The sequence below is a fragment of the Pan troglodytes genome, chromosome 6 (assembly GCF_028858775.2).
Source record: "Pan troglodytes isolate AG18354 chromosome 6, NHGRI_mPanTro3-v2.0_pri, whole genome shotgun sequence".
NCBI lineage: Eukaryota > Metazoa > Chordata > Mammalia > Primates > Hominidae > Pan > Pan troglodytes.
This window is the reverse complement of record NC_072404.2, coordinates 152,557,640-152,569,776: the sequence shown is the minus strand read 5'-3', so window position 1 is coordinate 152,569,776 and position 12,137 is coordinate 152,557,640. Positions and strand designations below refer to the sequence as shown.

At 35.3% G+C, this 12,137-nt stretch overlaps 1 long non-coding RNA gene across 1 annotated transcript in view; it reads left to right on the top strand.

Moving 5' to 3' along the window:
- The first annotated feature begins 1,745 nt into the window (after positions 1-1,745).
- LOC129135446 (uncharacterized) overlaps positions 1,746-12,137 on the top strand; it is a 34,123-nt gene continuing 23,731 nt past the window's right edge. Inside the window, exons 1-2 of the long non-coding RNA XR_008536275.2 lie at positions 1,746-1,950; positions 2,371-2,610. This is a non-coding gene — a long non-coding RNA (uncharacterized LOC129135446). The remainder of the gene's footprint in view (positions 1,951-2,370; positions 2,611-12,137) is intronic.

Genomic DNA, 12,137 nt, shown 5'->3' with positions numbered 1-12,137 from the left:
ATAATAGATAAATGACCGTATTCTTTACCTTTCCTTTTAATGCCTGTTTTTATATTGAACAACCATTATTTGTGGCTGAGATTCTTCCACTTTGCAGGAATCCCTCTTCTCTAAAGCAGAAGTCATATATTGCGGGATCTGGCTAGCAGCCCGCAACGCAAGGGGGCTCTCTCTTTGTTTCCAGGTGAATCGGCAGGTTGAGAAATAATAGACACACACAAGATAGTGAAAGCTGGGTCCAGGTGGGTCACCGCCTTCTGGTCCCATGGTGCCAACAATGCACTGGACATACCAGCATTTATTAAGTTTAGTGAGGGTGGGGGTAGGTTAGTGAGGGATTTAGGGTCATTTGATTATGAGGTGAGATGGTCACATGGGGATGAAGTAATTCTTTAACATAACATTTGTATGCAGAAGTACAGTACATTTGTATGTAGAAGTACAGTACACAGAGATAAGAATTTACAATATAGTGTGTGCATCAGTAATTTCTAACAGAGCCTTAAAACAGAAACACAATCTTTCCATAACCTACGATTAGCAAGATATTAATCAGCAGTAACAATTTCAACAAAAGCTGGTTACAAACAATCCATGGAAACAGGACATGAAGCTAGACAACCGGTTAGACCAGAAATTCTCAGAAGGGAGTATGCCTTAACCCTAAAGAGGCCTAGAAGAGCCACGGCAAGATGAGGGCATTTATAGCGCTCTTATCCATATGGACAGGCACCCCCCATGCGTCCATTTATAGGCTCTCCACAAGGGTCGCATTCCATTCCCAGAGCCATGAATGTCTGCTTTTCTGGGATAGGAATCTTAGTGATGTGAAACCTCCCTGACTGCACGTCCATTCATAGGCTCTCTGCAGGGGGAAGCACATCATGCGCTGTTGGCTCATTCTGGCAGTCCAACCTGGCATTGTCTTTACACAATCCTGCATGCAATTTTGTATTTACAATAATCAGGAGCATTTCATCTTTTATTCCATAGCAATAGTTTTAGGGGGTCTCCCTACAGTCATAGACATTCCCCCAGGCTCTCATGGACCATGTTACCAATGACACTTTAATTAAGGAGCACACAGGTTCTGTCTATGTGTGGGATAAGGTTAGTTTAGTCTGAGGAAGTAGATATTAATCTTTACATAAGACAGAAAATTAATTTCACATCAAAGTGAGTATTCTTGCTTGCAATATCATTATTTTTTCATTACAAAATAACACTAGTTTGGGAAAATTGTTTATAACATGTATTTATCACTTTTTATACTCTACTGTCTACTGTTTAGTGTTGGTAATATGTCTATGGTTCTCAAAAGGAAATCATGTCATTCACAAGAGTCATAAAAATGTTTTCTTTGACATCCACCTTAAACTCACCTCCTTTATTGGCTGTCATGAACTCTGCTTTATAATTCATAAATGTTTCTCTTTTTGGGCTTATTTTAAGTTACCACATTTCAATTTCTATTTCAATATCTGTTCAGTTAGGTACATTTGTTTATTACCTATTGTCAGTAGTTGGATTCTGAAGAGACAGTTTCCAAGAATTGGAAAGTATATTTTAAAAAGAAATAGATTACTTTCTGAAAGTTAATCTACAAAGTCAGTGCTCAGTAAGTCACATGCAAATGCAACTGACAAGGAAGAATGGCTGTTAGATCAAGGAATTGAGTGGCATAAGATTGATGTCACAATGTTGTCCAACAGGGATGTTCCAATTAGAACTAGGAGCAAGGAGGGTGTGAGAGGGAGGTGAGAAAGATGTCTAGGACAGAGAAAGGGAGGTTGCAGTATTCCACATTCCAGTGCAAGCACGAGGAGGCGCAGGAGAGGGAGACACTTAAGTCAAACACGTACCACATTCATATCTACTGACACGCCAGCACTGATTTCAAGGAGAATATATCCATACCGCATACAGGAAGAAAATCAACACCATGTCAAAGTTAGTATTACAGCCCAAGACGCAGTTATTTTCATAATTAATACATAGAGATCATTATTTTCTTAAGTCAGCTCTACAACATGGTTAATGTGAGCTCACACTGCCATATGTGGTCAATATGAATATGCTGATAATTCAATCTTTGAGCTAGCCGGGGTCAGTTCTTGAGCCAAGGAATACGAGCCAATGTAATGCTACCCCAGAGGTTGATTTCTCACGTGCAGACTGCTTTTTCCAAGTAATAATGATATGTCATGTAACTGTTTTTGAAATTTCTACAGTTGATATAGGTCATTAAAATTATCAGACTAGAAAGTGCTTTATATTAAATCATTTAAGATATCATCAACTTTATGGTAATATAGTACATATTCATAGAAATATTTCCATCTTTTTTCTGATATCTGTTGAGATGAATAGAATTACACGCAAGTGAGGAAACACATCAAATCTAAATCACAAGGAAATCTCATTCCCAGTAAGTGGCCTATGAAACAAACTTCAATAATCTGCTGAAAGAAGCCTCTTCTCATATTTTATGGGAATAGAGAGAAAAGAGAGACTTCAAGATAATTAGGGAGAGAAGAGTTCTTACATATCAAGAAAAATCTTCAAGACTGAAATGGCACTTCTCACAGCGTTCATATGAACTGCATAAAGGTTTGTAGAAAACGTGTGAATGGATTGTGTCACTATCATCACAGTATTAGGCTATGTTCTGGCTACTTAAGAGGTCAGTTTGAGAAAGCAAATTCAACGGGAGAGATAGGGAACATGTAGCAAAGGAAGACTTATTTTCCTTCTGCCATCCTGTTGCATAATGGGTTCATTTTTAGTGATCCCCAATACAGACTAAGCACAGTAAGTATTATTAAGGAATAAAATATATGGGTAACGTGGAAAAATATGACACATGTTATTTCTATCAACATCTTGACTAGTTGGATAAAATCCACAGCAATTTGTATTAGCCCTCTGGGCTTTCCAGAAAAATCTCTCACATATTTTTCTTATCCAAGAACACAAATCAAACTGTCCCATTTTATTTATGTAAATTATTTATTTATTTAAATAATATTTCAACATATTGCCAAATGAGTGTCTATACAGACGCACATAAACACACACACACACAGACACATTTGGCTGCCTCAAAGAACAAAGCATGACCTATATTGCTGTCTTAGTCAGCTCAGGCTGTTATAACAAATTACCATAGACTGAATGGCTTAAACAACAAATATTTATTTCTGATTGTTCCGGAGGCAGGAAAGTGCAAGATAAAGATTCTGGTGGAGTTTTGCTATATCACTAATATCTCTCTTCTGCAACTGCTTTTTAATGTTAATTGCAGGTTGTTTTGAACCCCATAATATCATTACTGCAAGAGGTACCCCCTTACCTGAAGTAGTTGAGAATGGTGTCTGTGCAACCGTGGTTCAGTTAAACTCTCAGCTTCATTTGGTAATTGTAGTGATTGTAGTCAGTGTCTTTTCACCAAACCTGGTGTCTATTTATACAAATTAAGTAAAACTTTAGTAGGATGTCCATGTATATCAGTTCTAGGGATATCAGGATCAACTAGCCAGTACCAAAATTTGCTGCCAAGAAAACTCTTCCTATTACTGATGCTGCCTCTGCTTCTCATCCTAGGATCCACATATTTCTTGTTTTGGGTAAATTAGTGCCTCCATATGGCTCGTGACACCCAGGAACCACATTGTCCTCATTGAAATCAGACTACCCAGTCTGATAGCAATGTGTCTTACCACCAAACTTGGCCTATAGAGAATAGTCACAACAATATGCCAAGACTCCTCTCACTAATGTATTTTATACACCCCTAAGGTGGCTTATGATTTGACCAAATCCAAACATGTATTAATTGTGAGGTCCAATTCTAAAAAGAATCAAGTTTTCAAGGATCAATTTGATTAATTAATTTGCCCATTTGTTATTTTCGTGTGTTCACACCTACCACATACTAGGCACTTTTCTAGGTCCTGAGGATAAAGCACTGAACAAAACAGATAAAATGCCCAGGTAAAATTTATTCTAGGGGATTCTAATACATAGTGGATCTTAGGGTGTAATGTGGTTTCTGGGGTAGAAAGAAGAGACTGTGGTAGTCAGGTAACACCAGGATTCTTTTAAATGGTCATAATTAGTGTTAAGTTATTGAAGTAGAAATCTAGATCCCAGTAATTCATTCAGAAGACCAATCATTTATATAGAAGATACTTGCAGAGTCTAGAATGATAAAAATCTGCATTTTCCCAACAGAAATCTTCACACCTCAAAATCAGAATCATGCTTAATTGAAATTTAGAACTTTCTCTTCATTTTCTTTTTTAGGCTATTTAGAAGAAAAAAAATAATGCATAACATGATTTTTGTTACAAAACAGAAGGTACTTCACACAACAAAATGTATTCATGTTCTCTTCTCCCTGCTGATCTTGGTATATAGAAATCCCATTTATAATCAGTCTTAGTCACAATATTTTTTTTTTCTCCGGAGTTAAGAGTGTTTATATTTGTGTCTTCTCAGCTCCTACTAAAAATTCACTTTTTCCCCAATCCATTTGTCCTAATATTAATTTCTCTTATTCTCCTCTCATTGCATCATTGCCAAAACATGAAATTGGGGAAACTAGAGTGTTAAAAATACTTTTCTACTTTTCCATCTTTTGATGTGCTTCAGCCCCAAATAACTAAACAAATAATTTAGTTCCATGAAGTATACAACAGAATAGCTAGGGGAAAAGAGTAATTATTAAGTGGTCCTGGGAAACTCAATTTACTATTCTGAAAAAAAAGGGACTGTTAAAATTATATCCCCATCTCATATCTTAAATTATAATAAACATTAGATTAATTAAAATCTTAAACCAGAATGATGTAGAGGGGATGGGGATAAATAAAAGTGCATTTACTAGAAAGGTGATATCTGAAGATTTCCTCACTATTGCTTATTCTGCTAGTGTAAATCTCTCCTGCTTCCACTTTATAAGCCCAGTATTCAGCAAATTATACTGCCATTATGAATGTTTTGACTGGGTAGATACATATATGCATAGATTTGTAGGGGTATAGGTATGTACTATGAATATAGATGACAAAATGTGGCTGAGTTTACATTCTAAATTCTAGCAGTATGGAACAGCAAAGTATATACAGAGGCAGGAGCTGGAGACAGAAGGAACCACACAACTATGTGCTTCAGAAATAATTCTTGATAAAGGTTTTCTCGTTTGTATTAGATTCCCATGATGGCTGCAGCAAATTCCCACAAAACTGGTGGCTTAAAACAACATATTTATTCACTTGGAGTTCCGGAGGTCCCAAATCAGTCTTACTGATTTTAAATCACAGTGTCACCAGTGCTGTGTCCTTTCTGGAGTATCTTAGTTGGCTTGTGAAGAATAGAAATTTGGGCCAGGTGCGGTGGCTCATACCTGTAATCCCAGCACTTTGGGAGGCCAAGGCAGGGGGATCACCTGAGGTCAGGAGTTTGAGACCAGCCTGGCCCACATGGTGAAACCCCATCTCTACTGAAAATACAAAAATTAGCCGGGCATGGTGGCAGGTGCCTGTAATCCCAGCTACTTGGGAGGCTGAGTCAGGAGAATTGCTTGAACCCAGGAGACGGAGGTTGCAGTGAGCCAAGATCTTATCCACTGCACTTCAGCCTGGGTGACAGAGTGAGACCTTGTCTCAAAACAAACAAAGCAACAAACCAAAAAAAAAAAAAAAAAAAAAAAAAAAAAAGAACAAATAGAAATTTATTTTCTCACAATTCTGGAGGCTGAGACATCCAAAAACAAGGCACCGGCAGATTCAGTGTCTGGCGAGGGCTGGTCTCTGCTTCCACGATGATGCCTCTTGCTGTGTTCTCACGCGGTGAAAGGGAGAAGGACAAAAAGGACTCAAGGGAACTAGCTAGTCATGGACCCCTCATGAGTTAATCACCTCCTAAGGGACCTACCTCTTAAAACTATGACATTGGGTCTTAGGTTCCAACATACGAATTTTGAGGGGACACATGCATTCAACCATACAGTGGAGGCTCTGTAGGACTATCTGTTCCTTGCCTTTCCTGGCTTCGAGGTGATGCCTGCAGCCCTTGTCTTATGGCCTCTTTCCTGCAATTGTTTCACCAGCTTCTGCTTTCATTGTCACATCTCCTCTCCTGACTCTGATGCTGCTGCCTGCCTCTTTCACTTATAAGAACCTTTGTCATTAACCTGAGTCCACCCAGTTAATCTAGAATAACCTCACAGTCTCAAGATCCTTGACTTAATCAAGTTTGCAAAGTTCCTTTTGCCATGTAAGGGAGCATGTATACAGGTTCTGAGGATTAGGATGCAAACCTCTTTGAGGGGGCAATTATTTTGCCAAAGGCACAAATTAAATACAAAAAGAAACATAGTAAATATAACACAATGCACCCATCGATCATAATGTAAGGTAATATGACAAAATTTAGATCAAATTTACCAGAAATTTCAATAAAAATAAATGTTTTTTATAACCCAACCCTAGAATTGGCATGCAAATCAAAACTCAACTCTGTTCTATATAAGAGATACACCTAAATTACAGTATTTCCAAAATGTTAGTACTAAAGGAGTGACAAAGAATTGATAGAAACAGGGAAATAATAAGAAGTGTTTTCAATCTTGATAACAATGTAGAATTTACATTAAAAAGTATTAAAAAGACAAAGTCTGACACATTTTAAATGCTAAAAAGCGCACTTTACAATATATATTTAATGCTAAAAGTCACTTTTCAAAACACCACAGACATAATGGTTATGAATACTTATGTACCAAATAATAGAACAACTGCAATATCAAACTGAAACAACATGAGATAAAAAGGATTTCTAAAAACCCATTAATAATATGGGATTTAATACACCATTGTCAATATAAAAGAAGCCAAGTAGACAAAAATTAATGTGGATATAAAAATGATCTAAATAACACAGTCAGTAAAGTAGAATTTTTCAGACATTTAACAAACATAATATTCTGACGATAGAGAATATATCTTCTCAAACACACCTGAAACATTTCTAAAAATTGACCGTGTATCAAGAATCATCATTAGTTTTCACAAAGTGGAAATATTTTGTGTGACTGCAATGCAACACAAATAGAAGTCAAATATAAAATCAATAATCAAAAAAATCTGTCTACTTGGAAATTCAACTGTTTTTCATAATAGAAATGTTTAATACTTGGAACTGAATAATTGTTATAACACTAACACTTATAACTTACTTATGTTACAATGATAACATTTATATTGTTGTAACACTCACACTTAATAAATGTGAGAAGTAGCTATAGTATTCTTTTTAAATTTTATTTTAATGGACTTAGGGGATAGAAGTGCAGTTTTATTACATGGATAATTTGCATAATGGTGAACTCTGGGCTTTTAGTGTAAACATCACTCAAATAATGTATGTTGTACCCACTAGGTAAGAAATTCAACTTTTTATTAAATAACTCTTGAATGAAAGAATACAGATGTCATAAATTTAGTTTATTTACAAAAATAATGATAATGAGAATCCTATATATCAGAAGCTATGGGAAACTTGTAAAGCAGTAACCAAAAGAAAATGTGTAACATTGTAGAATTATAGCAATAAAAGTAAAAATAAATGAAGCATCAATATTTAATAAAGAAAAGGAAATCAAAGGAAAGCACAAGGAAGAAAAATGAAAGAATAAAAGAGTAGAGAACAGAAAAACTTTAAATCAAATTAATATTCTATTAAAAATAATCAAAATAGACAAATCACTAGCTAACAACCTAACTTTAAAAAAAGGAGAAAACAAATTTGCAAAATAAGAAATGGCATGGGGGAGGAAATCCACTTCTGTCATGGCTGAACAAGCCTGTACAGGACTAACCCTACATAAGATAACAACTACAAGCCATGAACAGATGACAAAACACAATTATTTGAAGGCATTTGAGAGTCAACACAGAGGTTTGGGAGGAAAGTCAATGCTTCAGTATTTGAAAGAAAAACAAGGCACAGGTTAGTTCTTCATTTCTTATGCTTTTCAGCTTTTGGGTATATCAGTCTTCACCATGCAGAAGGACATAATCTCTGTTGGAAAAGCTGCAGTTGTTTAAAACTAGGAAATTCAGGGAAACCACAGCCAATGGACAATAATGGTAGAATGCTAGAAAGGAGAGAACCAAAGAGAGTGATTCCCAAGATTTGTATAAACCTCTCCCCAGATGTCTGACGGACACTTGCCTCTCACATGTATTGGTAGACTCAAAACAGCCCATCAAAAATGTCAAATAACTACTAAGATGTCAAATGGCATGCAAGACTTGGCAGTTTGGGTCTGATCAAGATAATTGGCTTCTAAAGTTTATGAACAAAAAGCTAATCTTTGGGAGAATATTACAGAATATAGTCATAACCCTTATAGTGCCCAGAAAAAGATTGTTTAAATTATTTAATATTCAAAGAAGGGAAAAAATTGCTTATTTGCAAAAGATCATCAACAGACAAGAATATTCAAATATTGGAATTAGCACTACACAGATTTGAAAGCAATTATAACTAAACTCATGGTTATAAAGGAAAACATGGTTAACAATGAAATAGACTTTAGAAAATGTAATTTTAAAATGCTATTATTAAAATAAAAATTTTACTCTATGTGATTAACAAAAAAGTGAAGATAGAGCAAAGAGTATATTAGATCAATAGCAATTAACTAAGCTGAAAATATTTAGAAAAAAATGGTTGAAAACAACCTCAAAACCTGTAGGATAACAACAAAAGTCTAACATATATGTAATTGAAGTTCTAGAAAGAGAAGAGAGAGAAAAGACTGAAGGGAAAATGTTTCAATTGCTGTAAAATTTTGCTATTTAGTGTAAAATATATTTTCTGTGATTTATTGCTCTAATTTTAGAAGGTTAGTAAACCCAAACAAGATATAGATGAATGAAATCACTAAGTACATGACAGTAAAATTAGTGAAACCCAATACAAAAAGAATACCTTGATACCAGCCAAAGGAAAATAACATGTTACATACCGGGAATAACTATTCAAATAGCCACTGGCTTCTCGTCTGACTTTATGGAGGCCAAAAGATAGTGGAAAACATTTTCAATATGCTGAGAGAAAAAAAGACCCAGAATATTATTATGAGTAAAAACATTCTTCAAGAATTAAAATTAAACATTTCCAAGTGGTGAGTAGAGAGAAACAGAGAAAGACATACACATACGTGCACACACACACACACACACACACAGACATAGAAACACAGAATGAATTTGTCTCCCACAGAATTTCATCATAAGATATGCTAAAGAAAAGACTTTGGGATGAAGTAGAATGATATCAGATCAAAATCTGGACCTTCAGGAAGAAATAAAAAGCACTGGAAATGATAAATATTGGAGGGAATATAAAAGACTACTATTCTTCATATTTTAAAAGCATGTTCTGTTTAAAACAACAAAAATATTGTCTATTTAGTCTGTAATATATGTATATGTAATGCATATGAAAACTACAGCGTGAAGTAGGATTGATACTTGCTTTCTATAAAGGAAAAAATGGTAAACATTTTGGCATTTCAGAGCATATGGTCTCTGTCACTCTTGGTGAACTCTGCCATTGTACCATGAAAAGTCATAGGAGATACATAAATGAATGAGCAGTGTTCTAACAAAGCCTTATATGTTACAGCCAATTCAGGGAATACGGATTAGGTATACTTTTCCCTAATCCTCCTGCTAAGTAAACTGAACAAATCTGAACATGATACATAGAACAAATGTAAAAATACCCTGAAAAGTGGAGAGAAGCCAAATTTCAGGACTTGAAGAACAACACAGTGGTGAGTTCTGTGGGTTTTCTATTTTTCTTTTTTTCATATATCCCAGACTTGAAGCTGAAGAAGCCAACAACCAGGATGGGTACAGACAAAAAAAGGAAAAAAGGAAAGGAAAGGAAAGGAAAGGACAGGACAGGACAGGACTGGACAGGACAGGAAAGGAAGAGAGCAAAAGCATGCTTTATATAGCCGAAGGACCAGGAGCAGGACGGCCTAATGAAACGGAAAACATTTAGACAATAGCTGGTTTACTCCAGCCAAACACCACTGAAAACACTCTGATCCCACCCCTGATCCACACCAGCAAATGTGGACTGAGAAGCCCGGACTTGTGTGCTTGCAAGGCTGTAACAAAGCATCCCAACCTGTCCCATAAGTGTTCTAGAACCAATAAGTGGGTCCAGGAATGTCCCAGGATATAAGATAAATGTACACAAATTTGTTATATCTATATAGTAGCAGCAAACATATATAATGTATATACACACATACACCATACATACGTACACAAATTAAAAATATGATAGTTTGCAATGACAGCAAATCTTTATTCGATTGATGTCTTTATTATGCAAATAATAAAGCAAATCTTTATTAGATTGATTCAGCAAATCTTTATTAGATTCATTTCATTCTTAGGTGTAAATCTAATAAAGAATATACAAGACATATGCTGCAAACTATAAAATACTAATGAAAAAATAAAAGATCTAAATAAATAGAAAAACATACTGTGTTCATGGAATAGAGAACTGAATAAAGTAAAAATATTAATTCTTTTTGAATTGATATACAGGTTTAATGAAATTTCTATCAAACTCCCTGCAAGAGTTTTTGTAGATATATGCAAGATTATCTTCATACTTATATGGAAAGGCAAATAAACTAGAATAGCTTTTTTTTTTTTCCTGGAAAAGATAATAAAATGAGAAGAATCACTCTGCCCAATTTCAAGATGTATTATTTATCTACAATAATCAGAACTGTACAGTATTGGTAGATAGACATATAGATCAATGGAACAGAAAACCCAGAAATAAACTCACAAATACATGCCCAATTTGTTTTATATATATAAGACCTTCATTAAAATACAAGTAAAATTGTACAGTTTACTCATTTGAGGTGTATAATTCAATATCGTGGGTTTCTGTAAAAAAATATTCAGAAGGTTGTGAAATTGCTAATACAACACATTTTAGAACATTTTCATCTGCCAGGAGCGGCGGCTCATGCTTGTAATCCTAGCACTTTGGGAGGCCAAGGCAGGTAGATCACCTGAGGTCAGGAGTTCGAGAGCAGCCTGGCCAACATAGCGAAAGCCCGTTTCTACTAAAAATACAAATATTAGCCAGGCCTGGTGGTGGGCGCTTATAATCCCAGCTACTCAGGAGGTTTAGGCAGGAGAATCGCTTGAACCCGGGGGCAGAGGTTGCAGTGAGACAAGATCATGCCACTTCACTCCAGCCTAGGTGACAGAGTGAGACTCTGTCTCAAAAAAACCAACAAACAAATAACAAAAAGAAACCCCATTTTCATCACCCCAAAATAATGAAACCACATACCTATTAGCAGTCATTCCTCAATTACCCCAAATATCCCTCCCCTCCCCACCACGAATAATCACTAATCTAATTTGTTATCTGTAGATTTGCCTAGTCAAGATATTTTATATAAATGGAATCCTATAATGTAGAAATTAACATATAGAAAATGTGATTTTTAAAAGATATAGGTGTGGATATTTTAAATTTCCCTCCAAGCCCTGCTTTTGCTCTATCCCATAAGTTTTGATATGACGTGTTTTCATTTTCATTCTTTCAAGAGTATTTTCTAATTTTCCTTGTGATTTATTTGACTCATTGGTTATTCAGGAGTGTTATTTAAGTTTCACATATTTGTAAATTCCCTGAATTTCTTCTTGATATTGATTTCTTATTTAATTCCATTGAGTGAAGAGAACATATTTTGTATGATTTCAGTGCTGTTAAATTTACTGAGGTTTGCTTTATGGCCTAGTAGAAGGTCTATCTTGGAGAAGGTCTATCTTATGTGCACATAAGTTGATGTTCTGCTGTTGTCGAATGAAATATTCTATAGATCTTGTTTAGGGTTAGTTGGTACATAGTGTTATTCAGTCTTCTATTCCTTATTCATTTTCTGTCTAGTTTTTCTATCCATTATTGAAAGTAGGGTATTGAAGTTTCTGATTATTACTGTTGAATTGTTTATTTTTCCCTCCAGTCCTGTCAGTTTTGCTTCATATATTTGGAAGCCCTGTTGGGCAGCA